The 24,105-nt window shown below is 34.9% G+C and overlaps 1 protein-coding gene across 2 annotated transcripts in view; it reads right to left on the bottom strand.

The window, feature by feature from the left end:
• Positions 1-17,170: 17,170 nt before the first annotated feature.
• Positions 17,171-24,105, bottom strand: part of LOC129228634 (pyridine nucleotide-disulfide oxidoreductase domain-containing protein 1-like) — a 271,523-nt gene continuing 264,588 nt past the window's right edge. For both annotated transcript variants that reach the window (XR_008580920.1, XR_008580921.1), the window contains exon 15: positions 17,171-17,329. The gene's annotated coding sequence lies outside the window, so the exon portion shown is untranslated. The remainder of the gene's footprint in view (positions 17,330-24,105) is intronic.

Raw genomic sequence — 24,105 nt, 5'->3', positions numbered from 1 at the left:
TGACATTTGGAACTATACTTGCCTGCAACTTAAGTGGACAGTGACATCATCACGACACACAGAAGAAAAACCGTGTTAACAGATAAAACGTCACACTTACTAGCTTCCTCACCCTACCTGCTTCACAAATAAGAGGAGATCACCACCTGTGTATGAGCTGCTACTGGCTGGCGTGTTTGATTCAAATGGTTTTAATGTTCCGCGCTGCTTCGTTCGTAACATTGAAAATATTTAAAGATTGACTGAAATTATGACTAAAAAAGGTAGTATGCGTGGGTTTAACGAACAAATCTGATTTCTAAACGGTAGAGCGTAATTTCACCCGAATATCGGAAAAGACACAATGAACTATTTCCTTCATTTGGTCTCATCTTATTTCTCCATTGTCAAGTAAGCTTGCAGTCGAGTATACAATACTCAAGAAAATTGCAGCCATAACCACAATTGCAGATGTAACTGGCGTGAAGACCTTTTCACCAAAAAGTCCAAACTGTTCCAAAATATTTGAATTAAACATCTCCCTTTTCTAATTTTTGTTCTGAAAAACAGTCAAGAAAACTTTTTAATTCAAAAAATGAGAAAATTGCAAAAATAATGGACTGATGCTGCATAAAGCATGTGTTTTCACATTTGGAATTATTAAATTATAAGATATACTTACCTTATATGTTTGAGTGTTAAAGGATATAATTTTAAAAGATGTCGAAAACACAGAAAACAAACATAAAAGAGAAGTTACATTAATTTAAATAGTTCCTCCTGAATGTTTTTCTCAGTAATTTTTCCGCTTGGTTTTTTTCTTCTCTGCTAAAATAAAGAAATAAATATTTGCTATCTTGTTTTTCATATTAATTTATGAATTATATATTTACATACTTGACAAACACAGGATACTGCAAAAAAAAAAAATAATAATAATAATAATTAAAAATAAACTGGCTTGACAGAGAAGGAACATAAAAAAGAAACTACATCAATTTTATTAGGTAGTCGCGGTAAAATGTTCCTCTCCGGATGTTTCTCATTCTCTATTTTCTTTTCATACTATAAAATAATTAAATATTTGGAAAAGAATAATTTGTATATTGTATTATGAGTATTTAGTGTCATTCTAAGTGCTCGGTAAAGTGTATGTCAACAAGGTTGATGCTCTGAACTCGAACTAAGAGCAACTTGGTACGGCACTAGTGAAACCTACACATCAAATACATACAATGTGAATTTTGAAGCCAAACTTTTATGAGTAATAGTTGGCTAACTTGGATTCATATTTAATTGTTGCAAAATTTACAGCATTCAGAGACTTATAAAACATTACGCTAATTTTAATATGTTAGATTTTCCAAAAACTTGATACTTAATAACCCCGTCAAATCCAGAAAACTCATCTACATTCTGGCAGGACGAAAACACCTGAGAGAAAAACTTTACATATGCACTCTCATTAACCTGGCATTTTTAAACAAAACCACTTTTTAGTCAACAGTGGGCTGAGTTTTCAAGCAAACATAATACCATTTGAATTTAAATAAAACAATCGGGAAATTGAAAAAAAAAATCATGCCAAAAAATGCTTATTGTTATGGAGGAGTAAGTGAGACACTTTTAATACATTGGTAAAACCAAAATTCCAGCATATGAGATTTCATAGCTTTTAGGGAGAAATAATATTAATAGTAGTGCTCATCTTGCTAATGTAAAAGATGAGGTGCTAAAACATGAATGCAAAAAATAAACCCAGCATTGGGCCTTTTTGTGCCATCCGACAACAAGGGGAAAGACTAAAATGTAATCTTTATCTTTATAATGCAAACACATATTCAAGCAATGTGCAATTGTAAAAATTAACAAACTGGATTTATGTTTTGGGGGAATGCATGCTTAAATCGAATGGTTAAACTGAACATTCATGAACATAAAAATTTCTAGAAAATAAGCCTTAAACATTTCCACAAAACAACTTTAGAGTTTTAATTCTTTCAGCAAAGTAACACAACACATGCAAAGAAATCTAAGTTAATACCTAGCCTACTTGCAAGATAGATTTTTATGTTTAAAAAAATGTAAAGTTAACATTGTGGAAGAAATGCAGATCGAACATACACGAACAGAAATCAAAGTTAGGGTACCTGTGAACTTAACTCCTCATTAGTGAAAAAATTATCATTGAGTAAAAAAAAAATACATTTACCAGAAACAAAGAAACATACCAATAAAGAAAAGAAAAACTTCAAAACAGTTTAATACTCCACTAAATTTTTAAAACAGCAAACAAAGTAGCAATGGCCGACATTCAAATCAAACGGAAAAGCGGTAGGTAACATACAAACACTTAACTTTTGCTGACCAACAAATGTTCTAAAATGTGAAAAACACAAAATCAGCAGCATCTGAAACACTTATCTGAGAAAAGAAAATAGCTATATTAATTAATGTAGTTACAGCAAAGAAAAGTATCCAGTACAAAATTGTTACCACCGAACTCACGCCGTATCGCGATCGCGATTTTGTTGATAAACAATGAAGTTTAGAAGAAGAAGTGTTAGTTTTCTTAGTTCACCACATTTTAAAAGGAAATGAATTTAAAAAAAACTCACCTCAAATCAACAAAACTTTAAATTAAAAGAATTTTGCCACAGAGACCTGAATATAAACAAATCAAGTAATATCCAAAAGTCAAATATCTAGCAGATATCCATAAATGAGACTTAGATGGATATTTCAATGGATACATTCAGGTTATTGAACAGCCATCCACAAGCTATCCAAATATCTATATCTAAAACATGTAGAAATCTGGATAGCTAGACGACTTGCGAAAATCCATATCCAAAACCTGGATATCCATAAGCTATCCGAATATCCACATCCAAAACATGTAACCGTTTGGATGTCTTGAAGATATACCAGAAATCCATATCCATAGACATAACCAGATATGGATATCCATCAGCTGTATGGCAAATCCAATGGATATTTGGATATGTCATGGACCTTTTTGGATGTCTAAGAGACATTTGTGGTTGTCTGGGGCATAGACTCCTAGAGACATTAACCTCCTATGCGTCGTTCACGCGCAGTCGGGTAAAAACCTTTGAATAGTTTTTTTTCCCCTTTTAATGTCGATAAAAAATGCAAAATAATGCCATTAGGATTTTTTTTAAAAACTATTATCTTTAATATTTAGTATATTTTCAATCAAAAGATTTTTTTTTTGTTAAGCCTGAAACAAAGGTTTTTGCACAATTCTTTTCCAAAGTGAACAACTTTTTATCGATTACTATTGATACAAATCAATTTTTATTTGGGCCTTTTTAAGCTCAAAAATGCTTTAAAACTTGTATTTAAATTAAATATCCTGCAAAATATATTTCTTTTTTTAATTTCAAAACAACAAAAAACACCCTTATAATGTTTTCTACATGGCAAGAGTATGATTTAAATATGCTACAAAACATTTTTCGATATCATGCATCGGCCGATCGTCAGCCATACTACGTGTTACGGAAATCCTGTTACATGTTAAAGTTTTCATTTCATCGCTTCTTTTAATCTCAAAGTATTTGATGTGTCAAAACAGAAAATCAAAGTTGGATTCAAAATCCGTAGTAAGCGATATTCCTCCCCCTTCAAAAAAAAAAAAAAAAAAAACAAGTTTTGTAAATTATTGAAAATTTTAGAGTGATATTCTTTGATCCAATTTTCAACTTGGCGAGAATTTTTGATGTTATTCTTTGCCTCAATTTTTAGCCTAAATTACATAGAAACTACTTTGGCAAATCTATGTACGTGTTTTTTTTTTTTTTTCATTTTTAATTTTTAACAAAACAATCAATAAAATGAGACTAAATTCTCCAACACAATGAAAAAATATCTACCAAACAATTAAATTAAGCTTTTATAATCCGCCAAATAAAAACTAATTCATTAAATAACATAAAAAGTTGATTAAAAGAATCCTGAAAACAAACAAACCAACATTAAAAGAACAATCAATAATAATCCGCCAAAAAGATTTTTTTATTATAGGTGCGTCACTTTACTTAGCAACTTGTTTATTTTCTACCTTGGCAAAACAAGAAAGTATCGCTTTTGTTTGCTAATCTTTTTCGAGTTTTACGTTTCAATGGAACTTTTAATATTAATGATGCAACTAATATGGCGGTATGTTTTTGTTATAGTGCGTCATTTGACACAGTATTGCATTTCACGTCTTCACCTTCAACATAAAATAAAATAATCGGCCCTGAAAATGACCTTTCTTTTGATAAGGAAGGTATTATGAACACTTAACTTTTCAAGAAAAGTAAAAAGATTTACTTCTTTAAAATAAAAAGTGTGCATGTACAAGCAATTAAATCAAAAGCAAACATTTCTTATTTTTATTAAGAGGAAAACGGAAAATCTCCCAATTTCAAAATTATAAACATACTACATATATCTTTATACAGAAAATAAGGTATATATCGTAAAGGTATTGCAGGTATTAGTGTAGCAGAAGTACAGTTTTAAAAGTTATATTTTTCATCTTTCTATTCTATTTCTATTCAAGAGTCACAACTGACTTCAACTGTATTTATGTCGAGGTCTGCATACTAGTGCCTTGCCTCCATTATTTTATATACCGATAGATGGCAGCACCATCACCGGATCGAACAGTTATTGAGAATTTAGAACTAGTTCAAGAGCTAATAGCTACCTGGTACTAGCACCCCCAGAGGTATCGTTTCACTTGGAGGACATTGAGACCACGAGCATATTTAACGTCGCCCAGTCCCCTTTAATGACGACGGTGGGTCTTCGACCAGCGGGGATCGAACCCGAGCCCCTCCGGCCCCGAGTCCAATGCCCTACCGATCAGGCTACCACGGCCCTTTTTCATCTTGGTGATTATTTTTCATTTTATTTACTGTTGCCAAGTTTGATTAAACTTACAATGAAATTACTTTTTTGGCGATACCATGCATTATTTTGTTCATTAATGGACTTATGATAAAACGAACCATTAAATAAGACTAAATGTTGCTTTAAAATAAAAAGTAGTTCTCCTAACGATTGAATTAAAAAGAAAATTGTCCGCCAAACAAAAAACAAGCTTAATGAAAACCGTGAATAGTTTTTCTGATAAATCGCCAACTAAATTAAACAAATCTTAAGGATGTGTCTTCACTGTCAGAAACTTTCGTTTCTAAGACTTATTAGACGTAAGCAACAGCAACAACTTTTCAAAATACAACCAGGTTTCGTTAGCTAAAACTTTATTTTATTTACTATACTATAGAGTTAAATTACTTCAAAGACTGTTGGCTAGGGAAAAAATCAAAATTATACTCATTGAGTGATAACATTGTCGATTGGCAAGTTTTTACTTCTATATGAACAATTCAAAAATACTTACCCAAGTGGATAAGGTAGCACTTTTGAATACCTAATGCTGTCACTACACAAAACTACTACATTTCTTACATGCGGGATAAAGGTAAATTAGCCCTCTCTGTCAGGATTTTTTAATCTAATGATGAGAGGAATTCAAAGATAATTTTCTATTGACGGTCAGTTTTTCTTGAGCCGACATCACACTTGAAACTTTAATGTAGAAAATGCAATGTCCAGTTAACTATAATATAACAGGTAACACAGAATCACATTTTTTTGTAATCATTATGTACTTGTACTTGAGGTAAAACATCAGTAAAATGGGACAGATTACCTATGTGCATCTCACTCGGCAATAGGGAAGTTGCAACCTATTAAATGTTCATATTTTGGCTATTGGATATTGTTAATTGACCCTCAAAACTAAAAAATTCCCCATCGCCGAATTTTAAAACACCGTGGTTGATTTTTAATGATTTTTTAAAAATCCACGCGCAAAAGTGCGCGCTTCTGAAACGTCACTAGCCTACGTCACAGGGCGCGAATGGGCAGCCTTCCGCCGAAGATCCCTTGTATTCGCTAAGAACATTTTGAGCGCGCTGATATTTTCATTTTTTAGAAATTAAATAATCCTTTTGAACACACTATGGAGACCGGATTCGTTAAAGCACAATCTAAATAATCTTCCTCATGTAACATCAATGAGGATATTCGAATATTTCCGAGAGGATGAGAGGTTTAATGTTCCAGAAACGCGAGGAGTTAAATGCGAGGAGATAAGCCTTTTACGTTTCGTCTGCGAAGTCGAATGCGTGACCTTCGGCTTCTGCCCTACCGGAAGGCGCATGTCGTAACTTCCTATGCCATCTGACGTCACAGGCGCTTGAACTTTAAAAATTAATTTAAAAAAAACTACTTATCGTATCGCAAAAATTTTTTCACCTATGATGTTCATACATGTTACTCTATCATATAAAAATAAAATTGAAAAATCGAAAACTTCCCTATTCATCATAAAAATAATCATTTACAATGCTACAAAACTCATATGGAACCATAAAACTCATTTACAGTCTGCTGCAACCACATTTATGAATCGGATTCAAAGTTGTCTTATGTTATTATGATCTAGCTAATTAGCAATATTTTCCACACCTAGCATTCAATGAATCACTTCGTATAGATCCAGGGCAAAAATGACGTTTATTGCTCTCCTTTGGAAACGAAAAAGTAATTTCCTTTGTGAAGTTAGACAACACATTTATGGGCCAAAAAGATTTTCGTTGGACTGAAGAGAAATTTTAAAGGTAAACTGGCCGATCTGACTCGACGTTAAATCCCGGTTATCACAAATTTGCCATTTCAACTGCGCTTGCGCGCGGACTTGACTGATATCAAAAGTCTTGCCAAAATTAATTACAAACATTTTAAATTTGTTAATAAATATGAGATGGCAACAGATAAAAATTAAAAATCACAAAACTTACTCTGATTTAGTTTTTAGGCCTCGGTAAAGATTGATTTTTACGTCTTAAATATTTATTAATGAATTCGGAGTCTGATTCTTCCATCAAACAAAGGCTTTTTCATAGTCAAATTTGCCTGCATAATACTAAGCTGTTTACGCCTAATGTAAAATATCCCCAAAAGACGGATATCTGTATTCATATTCCAATCATCTTTGAAGTGCACAACGTGTTTGACGTTTAAATTAAATAAATATTGTTACAAATTCTGTAAATAGTAATTATTGTAGTAACGTAACCTGTAAATAGTTTCCCGTAATGAATATACAGCCCCTATACATTCGGTTAAGTATATGATCCCCCTACTTTTCATTGATAAGATTCGTGAATGAATAAAAAGAAGAAATAAAATAACGGTCTACTATTTTCGAGAAGCATTTCGAATCTTGTGGAATATTTGAGAGCTCTCTTTTCGGTGTGCATATAAGCCGTTACGCTGGATAAAAAGTTTAGTTTCGATTGAGAATTTGTACTGAGAGTGTATTAGCTCTGTTTATTGCAAGGCATTTCGCTGTGTTGTTTTCGTATTTGGAAGTAAATACGTGTGTAACCGTTGAGTTTACGGTGTCGAGTGATATTTGTTTAATTGCTGATGATTAATTTAGCAGTTGTTAACGATTTCTCCTGTACATAGTGTAAATAAATTTCCTGTATTTTTAATCAAGAACTGTCGTCCTTTCAAGAAAGTTGGAAGTCGCACCGGATCCGTTACAATATTTCCAAACCAATAAATATTGAAGTGTCATTTTTCTCTTTACATTATAAAGTGTCAGTTGGTTTATTCATTTAGAGAGCGATATTAAAAGTAGGAGCCAAACATGTACAAAACAACACAATACATTTATTTAAAACCAACTAATAATTTTAAACATTTGGAAAACGACTGTACGTGCATCACTTTTGCGTGCGGTTCACAGTTACATCTAACATCCCCCCTTTTAAGATAATAAGTTATTTGAAATTTTAAGTACAAAAGCAAAATAAGATTAAGTTACGTAATCTTTTAAATAAGCAGGAGGCCTTGATATTTGTCCACTTCTGGTTCGAATACAGTTATCATTGTTCACAGTTGTTCTATTGCTGACATCAGTGTGAGTATCTCCATCATCATTAAGGCTGCTGTTATTATCAGGAATGTCACTGATATTATCATTTGATGCGGAAATATTTTTATATGTTTGTTCTTTAAGCTGCAAATTTACTTTCCTGATGTCTCTACGGTTTCTTCTTAACGTTTTACCATAACTATTTTTAACTATATAGGATCTTGGAACAGATTTTAACTTATGTACTATTTGAGCTGGTTCCCAAGTCTTATTTGCGTAATTTCTTATTGTCACATTATCTCCTGCTTTGAGATCTTGTAACGAATGAGCATTTTTGTCGTAATAAAACTTCTGTTTATTCTGTCTGTGAACTAATTTTTCTCTTATATTACTGAAAAGCTGTGCGTTTAATAATTTACTGGTTATGGGTAACTTAGTTTTGAGCCTTCGGTTAAACATCATTTGAGCAGGAGAGAGATCTATACCTGCAATGGGGGTATTTCGGTACTCCATTAAACCTACATGATAATCTTTGTTATCCTCCTTTGCTTTTCTGAATAAAGATTTGACTATTCCTACTCCTCTTTCCACCATACCATTACTAGGTGAATAGTGTGGACTTATGAAAATGTATTCAAAATCCCATTCTTTGGCAAATTGCTTGTATAAGTAGCTATTAAATGGAATGTTATCTGAGACTACTTTATCTGGAACACCGAATTTTGCGAAAATAGACTTCAGCTTGTCAATAACTTCATTTGCAGACTTATCATTAAGTTCACAAACTTCCAACCACTTTGAATAATAGTCAATCAAAACTAAGAAAGACTTGTTTCCAAAACTCATCAAATCAGCACCAACTTTTTCAAATGGTCTGTAAGAAATATCGTGAGGATGAGGTGGCTCTTTTAGTCTACCCTGTAGTTGTGGTACCCGTCTAGGAGGATGTACAACTGGAACAGCATCATCTTTTAAAACAATCTTGTATGGTTCATCAGGGAATTTACCATTTCCACTGAATACACTCTTAAATTGGTTAATAACCTGTTGTTTACTTTCAATTTTCATTACGTCAACTCTTTCAATTAACATTAACTTTCTACACGCATCTAATCCCAAAATAGGTTTTGACTCAAAATTCACAATGTAAAATTCTAGTTCAATGTCTCTAAGCTTATCTGTAGAGCATTTAAATAAAGCAATTCCTTCTGGAATAATTTTATGATTCCCATATGACAGTAGAGTAACGCCCGTTGGCTTAAGATCTCGTTTCCTCACTAGGCTTTTAATTTCCCTATAAGAAATTATATTGGCTTCAGATCCAGTATCAAGCTTAAAATTCATACTTAAACTTCGCTTATCATTTGACAAGATTACATTCTTATTCCATGAATTTGTCTCTTTTACCTTTGCGGAGTGTACTGAATCAATAAAAACACAAAGTTCGCTTTGTTCTTTAACTTCGTGAACTTTTCTTCCATGTGATTGGCAACCAATAGCAAAATGGTTTTCCTTTTTACATTTGGCGCATTTCTTTCCATATGCCGGACACTGTCTCGCTTTATGACGTCTTCCGCATTTCTTGCAATCAAACTCAGCATTTTGTGACGATTTAACAGGCATATTTTTCTTAGTAAACTTTTTCCGCTGGACGACATCCACGCTAGTTTCATTAACTATCGGTGCTTCAGCGCCTTTCATCAACCTTAAATGCTCTTGGCTCGTTTCTGCTGCGCGGACAAATTTAGCTGCTTTGATTAGAGTTAGGCTTGGCTCCCTTAACAATCTTTCTTTAAGTCCTTGGTCACGTATCCCAAGTACAATCCTGTCACGTATTAGTCCATCTGTTTGTTCTTCAAATTCACAAGTCGACGCTAAGGTTTTCAACTGAATTAAATAGTCATCGAATAACTGTCCCCCTTTTTGGCTGCATGAAAAAAACTTGTAGCGTTCAAAAACTACGTTCTGCTTTGGCGAGCAATAGTCCTCAAATTTTGCAATAACATCTTCAAAATTATCACTTTTGGAAGAATCGCCGTCAAAATTGAACGTGTTAAATATTTCTAAGCCTTGATTTCCCAATAAATTCAACAAAATGGCGATTTTCGTTTTGTCGGATTTGGCGTCTTTTTCTGTCGCTATTAAGTAATTTTCTAACTGTTGTTTCCACTTTTTCCATGATTCTTTTAAATTTCCTGATGAGAAATTAAGTTCTCCAGGAGCACGGAATGAATCCATTTTTAATCGTGGTTGCTTACTTCTTAACAAAATTTATCCACTGTAGGATCTTCAGCGTTGTATAATTTCCTTCGTGAAAATTAAACGCTTATTTAAAGAAAACCAAAACGTCTCTAATGGTTTTGCAATCCACTTACTATATTGGTTTTAACTCCTGACACCATGTCAGTTGGTTTATTCATTTAGAGAGCGATATTAAAAGTAGGAGCCAAACATGTACAAAACAACACAATACATTTATTTAAAACCAACTAATAATTTTAAACATTTGGAAAACGACTGTACGTGCATCACTTTTGCGTGCGGTTCACAGTTACATCTAACATAAAGATTATCAGTTATTCATATCCGTAGTTTCATATGATATATCACGAAATCGCTGTGAAAATATTATAATCGTATTCATTAATGTGTTTGTATTCTAAATATAGGTTGTTGCCTAAATATAAACAGGCAACACGAAATCATAAAACAGAAATCTCAAAAAGCTTTGAAATGGCAAATTTGTGATAACCGGGATTTAACGTCGAGTGCCGATCTGCGCTTACTGTTACGTCACGCATGAAATGTCTATTTCATTTATTTTCTTTATTTTTCTATTTTTAGTGTTTTACGTTTGGCAACGTTGGTTGTGAGAGTAATTCAAAAAATATGGTCGAGTTCGCTTGAAATGCAAAGTTTTAATGGTGGAAATAAATGTCTCGTTGAAAGTAGCTTAATATTACTGATTATTTTAAACTGATCAATCATTACAACGCCTGTATTATTTATTAGGGTGATGGTATCATCAGTTTAGAAAGCGTTTTCACGTAACATCTGGCGTCCGTGACAGGACGGTTGTTCTGGATTGATATTTTGAATTCAGCATATTGGAATGGAGCTGAATAATTTAAAGAAGCTTCGCAAAGCTATTCGGTCTTCTTTCACGAGAATTGTTTCAAGAATAAAAATTCAGCTGGAATCTGCCGAGGCAGATAAACATGAAGTTCAAGTGGCTTTGACATTATTAGAAAACAAATGTGCTGAGTTAAAAGACATTAACGAAAAGATTTTAACGCTGCTTCTAAACGTTGAAGACGCAGATTTAGAAGAAGAAATGCAAGCTGTAGAAGAATACGATTCAAATTTTGTTGATATTCACACGAAAGGTATGTCAATTATTAATGTGCCTTTATTAGTAAATGAAAGCAGTGATACATTTTCTGAAAATAAGAATAAGCGGAAATTCAAATTACCTAAGCTAGAATTCAGAAAATTTGGCGATGATATTAAAGAGTGGCTTCCCTTTTGGAGCCAATTTCAGAAAATTCATGACGATTGTGATATTTCGGAAGATGATAAATTTCAGTATCTCATTCAAGCCACTGTCAAGGGTTCCAGAGCCCGAGAAGTAGTGGAAAGTTACCCACCCATTAAAGATAATTATTGTAAAGCCATTGACAGTTTAAAATCAAGATTTGCGAGGGAAGATCTCTTAGTTGAAATATACGTAAGAGAATTGTTGCAATTGATAATCTCAGTACACCAAACACGTCAGAACATTTCTTATTCATCTTTATATGATAAATTAGAGTCGTATTTGCGTGCACTTGAAACATTAGGTGTCACTACAGATAAGTGTGCATCTATGTTATTTCCTTTGGTAGAGTCATGTTTTAATGAAGATTTTTTGAAAGCATGGCATCGTAACGTAACTTTGGAGTCAAAAGATGATTCGAAAACACGTCTTGATAGTCTAATGAAGTTCTTGAAATCCGAGGTTGAAAACGAAGAAAGTATTAACCTGGCAGTATCTGGTTTTGGTTTACTTAGAAATAAAAGTTCTAAGGAAAATATAGAAAAGAAGCGGATTAATTTAAACACTTATAAGGACAAAATTCATACTGCATCTGCGTTGACTGCCAGCACTCATACAAGTGATTTTAAAAGATGCGCATTTTGCGATGGTAGACATTTGAGTTCGAATTGCTTCTCAGCTCAAAAAATGAATTTAGTTGAAAAACGGAAAATATTGAAGGATAAGGGTTGTTGCTATCTATGTTTAAAACCTGGTCACCAAGCAAAATTGTGTAGAAGCTATTTTAAGTGTACTAATTGTAATAAACGACATTTGACGATAATGTGCGATGAGTTTAAATCTGACACATACAGGCAACAACAAGAAATGAAAGAAACGGCAGTTGAAGAAAAATCAAAAGATGTTACCATGACAACCATGAGTAAAAGTCCAAGAGTTATTTTGCCTACGTTAAAAGTGAAGTTGGTCTCCACTTCCGGCCATAAAGAGATAGAAGTGAATGCTATTTTAGATACTGCATCGCAGCATTCGTATATTTTGAAGGATTTGGCGGCGAAATTAAATTATGAAAAAATTCGTGATGAAGTTGTAATTCACTCTTTATTTGGCGGTATCGAAACTGAACAACGACAGCAAAATTGTTACAGAATAAGGCTAAGAAAATTGGATGATACATTTACTTGTAATTTTGAAGCTTTAGATCAAGACATGATATGTAGTAATTTAAGTCCAGTCAAAAATGGACCTTGGCTGAATGAGCTAAAGAAGTTACATGTTTCTCTTACCGATGTTGATGAGAATCCTAAAGCAATTCATGTACTAATTGGCGCCGATGTATATGGGAAACTCGTAACTGGAAAACATGAAGTTTTACCGTGTGGCCTAGTAGCCATAGAAACTTTTTTAGGATGGACATTACTTGGGAAGTCACCCGAAATAGAACGAAATACCAACACAGCGATGTTGGTTACATCACTTTTTATTAAAGAAGCTGATATTTCAGACTTATGGAAATTGGATTTGATTGGCATTAAAGATCCAATTGAAAGACTTTCAAAATCTGAGCAAGAAGCTATTGCTAAAAATCACTTTCTTGAAACTGTTAAATTTACTGACAATCGTTATGAAATTAGTCTCCCTTGGTTAGAAAGTTGTGCACCTTTACCTGACAACATAGATCTGGCAAAAAGGCGATTAAATAAAGTAACTGAAAAACTTCTATTCAGCAATCATTATGATGCATATGAAGATATTTTCCATCAATGGTTGGAAGACGGCATGATAGAAGATGTTCCGGAAACAGAAATTAGTTCGTTCGGAAACTATTTACCTCATAGACCGGTGTTTAAAGAAAGTGCCACAACTCCTATTCGGCCAGTTTTTGACGCATCTGCTCGGATGGCCAACCAGCCCTCATTAAATCAATGTTTACATTGTGGTCCAAACTTAATCGAAAACATCCCAGATATATTAATGAGATTTCGCATGAAGAAAATTGGAATAGTAGCTGATATAAAGAAAGCCTTCCTCCAAATCGGTGTGTGCAAAGATGACAGAAACTACTTGCGTTTCTTGTGGTGGAAAAATAAAGATTGTAAAGAGTATAGAATGTTTCGCCACAAAAGATTAGTGTTTGGAGTGAAAAGCAGTCCTTTTCTTCTTGAAGCCGTTCTGAACTTTCACATACAAAGCTATGCTGAATCCTGCCCTGTTGTGGCTTCTATTCTTACAAAAGGATTTTATGTGGATAATCTCGTCACCAGTATAGATAGTGAAGAAGAAGTGAAACTGTTTGTTGATGGAGCCAATGAGTTGATGCTTCGAGGTGGCTTTGAACTTCGGTGCTGGGAAAATTCGTCATATGGCAAAGAAGATGAAACAGCAGATGACTCTAATGTTCTAGGTATGAAATGGGATAGCTCGTCTGATGTTCTTAGAGTTAACATGACATGGTTTGATGAAGTTAACTTAGAGAAAATTTCGAAACGAGCTTTACTGTCGACAGCACATAAAATATTTGATCCGATGGGGTTTGTTACACCCGTGACACTTTGCCCAAAGCTCTTGTTGCGAGAAGCATGGCAACAAGGTTTAAACTGGGATGAGGAAATAGCAGAGGATTTGAGAAAGAAATTTCTAACCTGGTTTGATTGCCTAAAAGATCTCAATTCAATTAGTTTTCCTAGGTGGATAAAATTTCCTTTAACTGACACTCATTCATGCTCTCTGCATACGTTTTGTGATGCAAGTAAAGATGCATATGCAACTGTTGTCTTCTTAAGAGTGCAAATAGAAGATAATGTAGACGTTTATATCTTAGCTTCAAAATCTCGCTTAGCTCCGACGAAAGGTGCGACCATTCCTAGATTAGAACTTTTAGCGGCTCTGATTGGAGCGCGATTAACAAAACACATCATTGATTCATTGGGTTGCACAAGTATTAAAGTGAATTACTGGAGTGATTCGACAACGGTACTCACGTGGATAAGCAAAGAGGAAAATTGGTCTATCTTTGTCAAAAATAGAATTGATGAAATTAGAAAATTAACTTCCACGACATGTTGGGGATATGCACCAAGCGAAGACAATCCTGCCGATTTACCTTCAAGAGGTTGCAATGCGAGTTCCTTTTTAAAAGGCAGATGGTGGGAGGGGCCACATTGGATGAAAGATCCGATTGAAAATTGGCCATGTTCCCTTGTAAATTTTCCGCTTATTGACGAAGAGCAAGTTATTAAAGAGAAGAAAAAATGTCCAGTTTTGTTAACTACCGCAAAAATAATGAACAAATCAGATTGGATGCATCGCTACTTTTCAGACTATAAACAGATAGTTCGTTTAGTGGCATGGATTCTTCGCTTCAAACATAATTGTTCAGTTAAACAAAATTTAAGATTGTGTGGAGAGTTGAATTCTCACGAATTTATGGAAGCTGAAACGAGAATTGTAAAAGTAGTACAAGAAGAATCATTTTGTGAAGAAGATAGAAAGATACGCAATCTCGAAACATTTAAAGATAGTAAAGGTGTCATACGTGTTAGAACAAGGATTTTGTACCGAGATGACACAGACGATTTTCTTATGCCAGTACTACTTCCATCAGAACACGAAGTCACAAAAAGACTTATTTTGTATGAACACAAAAGCAACTGTCATGCTGGTACACAGGTTCTTTTGAATATATTGAGAGAGAAATATTGGGTCCTAAATGGTAGGAAAACTACCAGGAAAATTTTATCGAAATGCGTTACTTGTTTAAGACACAAGGCAAAGTGTCTTCAGTCAGACCCGACACCTCTTCCAGCCGATAGAACAAAAGATGCAGCCGTTTTTCAGATCACGGGAATAGACATGGCAGGTCCAGTTTTTATAAAAGAAAAGCAGAAAATCTGGATAATAATATTTACATGCGCAGTCTATAGAGCGGTGCATTTAGAATTGGTGAATTTTGCATCTACTGAGAGTTTTCTGATGGCCTTTAAGAGATTTATGTCTCGACGTGGTAGAGTGTCTGTGGTATATTGCGACAACGGCCCAAATTTCGTCGGTGCGGCTAATGCACTAAAGCTTATTGATTGGAACCAAGTCCTAAAGTCTGGAGCCGTGCAGACTATTGTATGGAAGTTTAATCCCCCTGCTGCCCCATGGTGGGGCGGTTGGTGGGAGAGGCTCATTAGAATTGTTAAAGATCTTTTAAAGAGAGTCTTAGGAAAAGCATATTTGACATATGAAGAAATGTCAACAATATTAACCGACTGTGAAAGGATCGTTAACGCGCGACCAATGACTTATGTTTCTGAAGGTGATAGTTTAAGACCTCTATCCCCAGCAATGTTTTTGCATGACATTAAAGAGACTAGTTTACCAGATATAGAAGTTTTAGACCAGAAATCACTGAGTAGAAGAGTGAAGTACAGACAAAGAATTTTAAATGATCTAAAGAAAAGATTCAGATCAGAATATCTCGGACAGCTTGTACAGAAACCTAAAATCAAAAATCTACGTTCCCTTCGAATCGGGGAAATAGTACTGATCGGAAGCGATAATGCTAAACGTGTTGATTGGCCTTTAGGAAAAATTACCGAAATTATCCCTGGCAAAGACAACAAATCTCGACTTGTAAGGGTGAAAACCGAACGTTCAACATTTCTTAGACCCATTCAACGAATATTTCCGTTGGAAATACCGTCAATAGATGACTTGCCTGTTGACGAGATTGCTGCTGCAGATAAACCATCACGATCAGCAGGAATCAAAAGTTCAACCTTAGTTCCTGAGAGGGAAGTCAAGGACTGTGAATCGAAGACTTACGCTACAAGAAGTGGTAGAGTTGTTCGAAAACTTCAAAAATTGGACTTATAGACATACATTTAGAACTTTAAAGTTAATAACAATTTAATGGTTTTATATGTTGAGTTGCTCCTAACTCAAGGTGGGAGAATGTTACGTCACGCATGAAATGTCTATTTCATTTATTTTCTTTATTTTTCTATATTTAGTGTTTTACGTTTGGCAACGTTGGTTGTGAGAGTAATTCAAAAAATATGGTCGAGTTCGCTTGAAATGCAAAGTTTTAATGGTGGAAATAAATGTCTCGTTGAAAGTAGCTTAATATTACTGATTATTTTAAACTGATCAATCATTACAACGCCTGTATTATTTATTAGGGTGATGGTATCATCAGTTTAGAAAGCGTTTTCACGTAACACTTACGTCATCCGGAGATACGACTTATTTAATCTCCAAATGGAAACAGCATTTAAAATCTGACTTTAGATAAGGAGTGGCAACACTCAACTATCCACAGAATACTTCCTGTTGTTTACATTGAAAGAAAAAAGTATTAGCTTGAAATTGATACCAAATTCCGATAAATTGATTGAAAAATGAAGAAATTAGAGAGATTTTTCTAAATTCTTTCCAGAACGGTAAGCTCGAAAAATGATCAAAAATCCATTCCAATAATGTATTTATTTAACAGACAGGTCGTATTGGCTGTGTATTCTAATCCTGTGTATTTTAACACCCCCTGTTTTCCATACATTTATCTTGCGTCACAATGTAGAGAAACGTGTTATCCTCCCCCTCCCCCCACAAAAGTTATCAATTTTTCCTACACGCATAGCAGTCAAAGTTTTGGAAACAATATTTTGAACTTTCAAGAATGTATTGCTGTTAATGTTTCAAATATATTTTATTAGCCGAAAAATTCAAAATTTTACATTCGATGTCTTGTGAACAAATTAAGGGGACGTTTAGTTGTTTTCATGCTTGTTGTCTTTCTTCGAGCAAATCGCACTCGCAGCTTCTTCGAAAAGAGGGTTATTGACTTCCATTTCACAAGTCTACAAAAGAAAAATAATCGAATTTTCGTCAAATAATTAAACAGGGCTCGGCATAATGATATTACCCAGCACGGATAAAAGACAACCGTCGTATTATAGTGCCTAGAGTTCTATTCTAGGCACTATAGTCGTATGGTACTAGCGTGTCTGACGGTTCCGAGTGAAAAATGGACAAAGCATTATGCCGGACCCTACATGGATATTTAAATGCACTCAAACAATTTTTGCTTACTGTTTTATAAAAATAACGCTTAAGTTAGTGGCGTTATTTGCACGGATGTCACCAAAGGTGGTAATTTGTGGTGTCCCCCCCCCAAATTGTGCTTTTTTTTTGTCTAAATTTGATAGATTAAATATACTTTGAGTTTTAGTGCTTAAAATTACAGAATGAAATTTTTTTTTAAAAATAAACTCATAAATCTTTTTGGGGGGGTTACACCCGCGGATAGCCCTTTCTCCCATAGTGACGCTACTGCGAAAGTTAAATCCAGGGAAAGATGGATCGCTAATGTTGAAAAGGCTAATTGGGAAAATAAGTTTTGTAGCGGGAAAAATGGAAATACGTTGAGGTGGAGTCTGGTAGTGCCCTTCAAGAAGAAAATATGTAACTTAAGTATTAGATGATATCACAGAACAACCGTAGCAGGTGTACCATACACCATGAAAGTTATGTAATCAAACTATGGTAAATTAATAATTCACTGCTAAATAAACGATAAACGAATATGCTTTTTAGCTTTTAATTGGCGTCAATTCTCACACCTTCTATGTGTGTGGGTTTTTTTTTTTTTTTTTTTTGGAAAACCATAAAGTGACTTTCAAGTAGCATACCAGCTCCTTCTTGAGAGGAATAGTGAACACAACTCAAAAAAGCAACTTTTTCAGGGGAACATTTTTACTTTCTTCTATATCTAATCTATAGAAGAAAGTATTGGATTCGTGCAAATTTTCGAATTTCGGCGGATTCGAACGTTTTGAGGTGTGCTGAGTCCATTTCGACCATTTTGGGAAATGTGTGTGTGTGTGTGTGTGTGTGTGTGTGTGTGTGTGTGTGTGTGTGCGCGTATGTGTGCGTGTCACACATGTATGTGACCAGTTTTTTGTGGCCGCTCTACAGCAAAATCTACCGCATGACATCGAAAGGAATTTGGTACACATATGTGCCCCTAGGTGAACCTGTGTCCATTGCTTTTTGGTGCGAATTCCTCCAAGGAGCGTGGAGCAATGGGGCGTTTTTTGAGTTATGCTTGCCTGCTATTCCCGAGGAAGTAACTGGCAGAATCAAACAAAATTTGATCCATATGATTAAATTGTTGCGATTTGTAATTTATTGTTGTTTCATTCATAACAATTTCTAATTTTATAGAAATGCTCCTTTCAAACGGTTAATATTATACTTTTAGTTTATTTCATGCAGTTTTTGTGCTAGCCTTTTAGGGTTCCTCCAAGTTTAAGTTTTATTCAAATTTAGGTCATATTAGGTTTTAATCAAAGTTACCATCTACCGGCAACTTCGCTATCTACGACTTGTCTCTTTAATTCATGTAAAAGATCATTTTTTTAAAAGTGTTACCAATTAAAAATCTCATTTTCGTTATTTTTTGAGTTGTGTCACTATTCTTTTCAAGCGACGAATGCCTGGTTTGAATTTTAGCTTATATGGTTGCAATCCGCATGTTAAAGGAGAGAATTAGAAATGTTAATTCTCTCCTTTAACACCGCAGATGAATTGGTTTTCAACCCAGGTGGGGAGGCGGGCGTGCCCCTCGGTAGGGGTAGGAGAATTTCAAGGGGGCATGAATGTATAAAAAAATAAATAAAAGTAAAACTACTGCAACTTACTCAATGTTGAGAGAACGTGTAAATATTTTCGAAACTACGGTCGTTTTTCGAAATTCTCAGTGCAGTTTTCACCCGAGACTTATCTCTGAATCTGAATTTGCAGCACTATAGCATAACATATCATAAAAATCAGATATGCAAATACAAATGTGACGACCAGCAACAGGCTATTGGCCCAGCTAGGCTGGTCCTAGTCAATTTATTAGTCCCCAAAGAAGATGGATGGCCCTCTTAAAGCTATCCATCCCCTTGCTCATTTTCATCTCCTCCGGTAAGCTGTTCCAAGTGCTCACAACCGTATTAAAGTAGTAGTTTTTCCTTATTTCCAGGTTAGCCTGAGATTTAAAAAGCTTAAAACAATGACCCCATCGTCCTGCTTTCGGTGCAAAAATTTAATCCATTAACATCATTCATTTTGATAAATATAAACAACTGAATCAAGTCCCCTCCGATCCTCCTTTGCTCCAGGCTATACATATTAAGCCTATTAAATCTGGTATCATAATCTAAATTTGAAAGTCCCCTTACTAGTCTAGTTACCCTTCTTTGAACCCTTTCCAATGCACAAATATCTTTCCTCAGATAAGGCCACCAAAACTGCACAGCATACTCCAAATGGGTTCTTACTAAACTCGTACATAAAGGCAGAACCTTCTTAGATTTGTTTGAAATAGATTTATTGATAAACTCAAGCATTCTGTTGGCTTTGTTACTTGCAATGCTACACTGTTGACTAAACTTGAAGTCCTGATTTATTAAGATACCCAGATCAATAACATTTTCTGCCTGACGGTTATTTCCATGACCTAAGTGTAGCACTTGACATTTCCCTACATTAACTGCCATATCCCACTTATCCACCCACTTATAATCTAAATCCCCTTGAAGTTTTACCTGTTCTTCATTTTCTACAATCCCCATAACTTTTACATCATCAGCAAAACAATTCATGCTTCCAGAAATATTCTCATTGATATCATTCATAAAAATAATATACAAGAGAGGCCCTAAAACTGAACCCTGAGGAATCCCGCTTAAAACATCACTCCATTTAGAATGATTTCCCTTCACAACTACTCTTTGTTTCCTTCCAGTCAGCCAATTTCTAACCCAAAGTAAACTTTTTCCTCCTATTCCTATATCAGCTAATATGCTGAGAAGAGCAACATGCGGTATCTTATCAAAAGCTTTCTGAAAATCAATATAAACAACATCTACACACTTTTTGTTATCTAAAGCCAAGAGGTAACCTTGTCGTAAAAATGCAATAAATTAGTAGCACACGGTTTACCTTTCCTGAACCCATATGCAAACTAGGCAACAGACTATTTGTCTCTCAGAATTTATAATATTAATTTTGATCAAAGTTTCGAAAATCTTACAAAATATTGAAGTAAGACTTACAGGTCTATAATTCCCAGCTTTACCTTTAGACCCTTTTTTTGAAGAGCGGCGTTATGTTAGCCAGTTTCCAGTCCTCTGGCACTGTTCCTGAGTCATAAAAAGCATTGAAAATATTAAAAATAACATCCATTAATTCCTCTGCACATTCAACTAAAATTTTTGGATAAATACTATTTGGTCCCGGAGCTTTAGTTGCTTCAATTAATTTTTTTCTAATAAAATAGATCTCCTCCCTGGAAAACACAAAATCCTTGAGCTGCATAATAGCTTGTGTTTTGCTAGTGTCAACTGTTGAGATACAGTTATCGTTAAACATACTGGAAAAAAAGTTATTAAGAACATTTGCCATATCCCAATCGTTTTGGATTAAATTTCCATGCTCATCAATCAGTGGTCCAATTTGACTATTTTGAGCTTTTCCAGAATTAGCGTATCAAAAAACCTCTTAGGATTCCTGTCGATGTTATCTGCTAGCCTTTGCTCCAATTCCCTTTTCCCAGTCCGTACCAAATACTAAAAATTTCGTCTTGCCTTACAATACTGGAGCCTATCTGCACTTTGACCAGTTTCCTTAAACTGACGCAAAGCTGCTTGCTTGTAATTTAGAGCTTCTTTAATCTCCCTGGAGAACCACATGGGCTAAATTTTAGTACTGACACCTTTTCTCCTAAATGGAACATAATCCCCAACCGTTTTTACCAGTTTTTCCTTAAATTCCGTCCACTGCTGCTCTACGTCGCTATTTTCCAATCTTGACGAAAAAAACCTCTTTCAAGTTCTGCCTAAGTGCAACAAAATCAGTGTTTCTGAAATTGGGCACAAACGTAAAATTTTCAACTTTGTACACTTCAAATTCAATCCAGAGCCTAGTGCTGTTATGATCACTATCTCCAATATGATCCCCTACACACAACCCCTGAACAGAACTTCCTTCGTCACAGAAAACTAGATCCAAAATCGCCTCCTCTCGAGTCCCTTGAGTTACAACTTGATCTATGAAACAGTCACCAATCTTACCACTATTATAGTATATGCGGAAGTTTGTCTGTATGGATGTATGGATGTTTGTTACTCTTTCACGCAAAAACTACTGAATGGATTTTGATGAAACTTTACAATAATATAGTTTATGCATCAGAATAACACATAGGGTAGTTTTCACCCCGTTATGGGGGAACCCCCCCCCTAGGGGGGCGATAAAACCCAATTTTCGTATAAATTCTCTAATATGAGGATGAAAAAATGCTTGCACATATTAACATTATATGTCCGTCGAAAGCTCTGATTTTTCTGCTGAAGATGGCACCTGTTCCAAATTTCTAAGTAGAATAAAAAACGAGTTATGAGCTTTTTAGTTCCATGTTCGAAGGTTTTCCTCAACACAAGATAGTATTTAGGGTATCAAGGCTTTTCTTAAGTCAAATTTTAAAGTAAGATTTTTTGCACAAAATAGGCAAATAATACATGGATTTGGCTGATTATTTTCCAGAATGTTTTCCTGATTTATGTTGTGTGATTTTTTGTTTGTCTTCCCAGTTTCGCCGACATTTCATTTACCCCCTCCCTCCCATGATTTTCAGTTTTCATCACATCTTTTTGTATATTAAAGGGGGGAAGCCATTTTAAATGTCGGCGAAACTGGGGAGAAACCATTTTTTGGTAACTATTTGACCTCTCCCTGTGTTGATCATTAACTTGAATCAATTGAAAAAAACTACATCATCGTAAGCGAAGCCACGGGTAAAAGCTAGTAATATATAAAATATGTCTTCATTGTTTAGGTGTATAAAAGCTTGGGGGCGGGGAAACATTAGTGGCCGCCCTGGGCCCTGAGTGCTCCTTTTAGAAGGCGCCCTTTCATGCTTCAGAAGGGGGCCGTTTCCCTCATCTCTCCTCCCCTGTATCCATGCCTGATTAACGGTTCAAGCATGTGTGTAAAGAATAGATATTAATGGACAATGAAACAGCACAATGTTCCCTGACAATCTTTTTTCTTAAACTATGCTATGCTGTCAGGAAGTCGGCACTTACTTTGATAATTGAACATTTAAAATTCAGCATATTTATTTGACTTATTATAAGTTATCTTGTGAGAAATTCTTGAAGAATTTTGCTTGATTAAAAGAACTATATGATGTGGCCTGCGGCCGCCCTTGTGCGGTGCACACGCTGCACACCTGTAGGATCGGCCCTGTTCGTAAAAATCGTCAAAGTTTGTCTACTATTACGTTTTTGGAACTGCAATTTCGAAAAATTGGAAGGGGGGGAGGGTAGAGGAGGAATTAATTTCTATTTATTTTTCAAAAAAAAAAAAAAAAAAGTTCGGGAGAGTCCCGGAACTCCATCCCTTACCCTAACGTCAATAAAGATGGCCTATGACCGCGTTTTAAGGCTTGAATTTCTACAAATTTCCTCGGAGTTCGTTGTACCCGTTCTTTCCAAACATCACCAAAGACCATCTATGTAAAATATCGTTTTTTATTACTACAAGTTTCAAAATTGAGAGATTTGATGATGAGCAAATCAAATCAAAATCAAATTGATGAGCTTTTATTCCTACTATGCGTCCCCTCCCCTTAAAAATTATTTTCTAGTTACTTATAAAAATGCCTATTCTCTGCTATTACTAGGATAAAAATTATTCCAATCAATACCCGGAAAATTGAAATCCCCCATTATGGTGACGGATCCCTTACTGGACCTATCACAAATAATACGAAAATCTGTTCATCTTGTCCCTGGCTTGAATTAGGTGACCTATAAATACGTGAAATACATGTGTGAACATGGCCTATAAATGTTTCCAAAGCGCAATTTTTCGCCCTTATTGCTCATCATCTCCAGCCAAACCATATCAATATCAGTAGATTTATCCTTTATGACCAATTCATTGCAAATAAAATTGTCTCTAACATAAAATAAAACCCCACCACCTCTTTTGCCTACTCTATCTTGTCTAAACAAATTATACCCAGCAATATGTAATAAATCTACATCAAATTTGGTAGCCCATACCTCTGTAATTCCAATAACATCTAACTTCTCATCTATAATTATGCTTTTCAATTCTTCTATCTTGTGCCTAATACTGCGAGCATTGGTATAGTAAACTTTAAGAATGCCCAAATTGCTTTTATTTAACACCCTGAAATTTCCTATATGACAATTAGTTAAAATTACTACTCTTGTTCGACACTTTATTTCCATTTCCAGCAATACCCAAAAATTTTTCTTCTTCTCGATACCTTATGTTTGAACCATGCCCCCCCCCCCATTCAAACTTAGTTTTTTGACTCCGAAGCCCCTAAAATCAAACCACTAACATTTTTACCCCATGATGTACAGCTCAGATGCAGGCCATCCCTAGCAATCCAATCCCGTTTACAATGACGCCATACATCAATGAACCTGATACTATTTTTTTCGCTAATTGATTTAAGGAGCAGGTTCATACACCTAGCACGTTGATTTAGCCAGCTCCTATGTACTCCATACCTTGGAAGCAAACCAACCACTTGGACATTGGTCGA

This window comes from Uloborus diversus, chromosome 1 (genome assembly GCF_026930045.1).
Source record: "Uloborus diversus isolate 005 chromosome 1, Udiv.v.3.1, whole genome shotgun sequence".
Classification (NCBI taxonomy): Eukaryota; Metazoa; Arthropoda; class Arachnida; order Araneae; family Uloboridae; genus Uloborus; species Uloborus diversus.
This window is presented reverse-complemented; position numbering and strand designations above follow the sequence as displayed.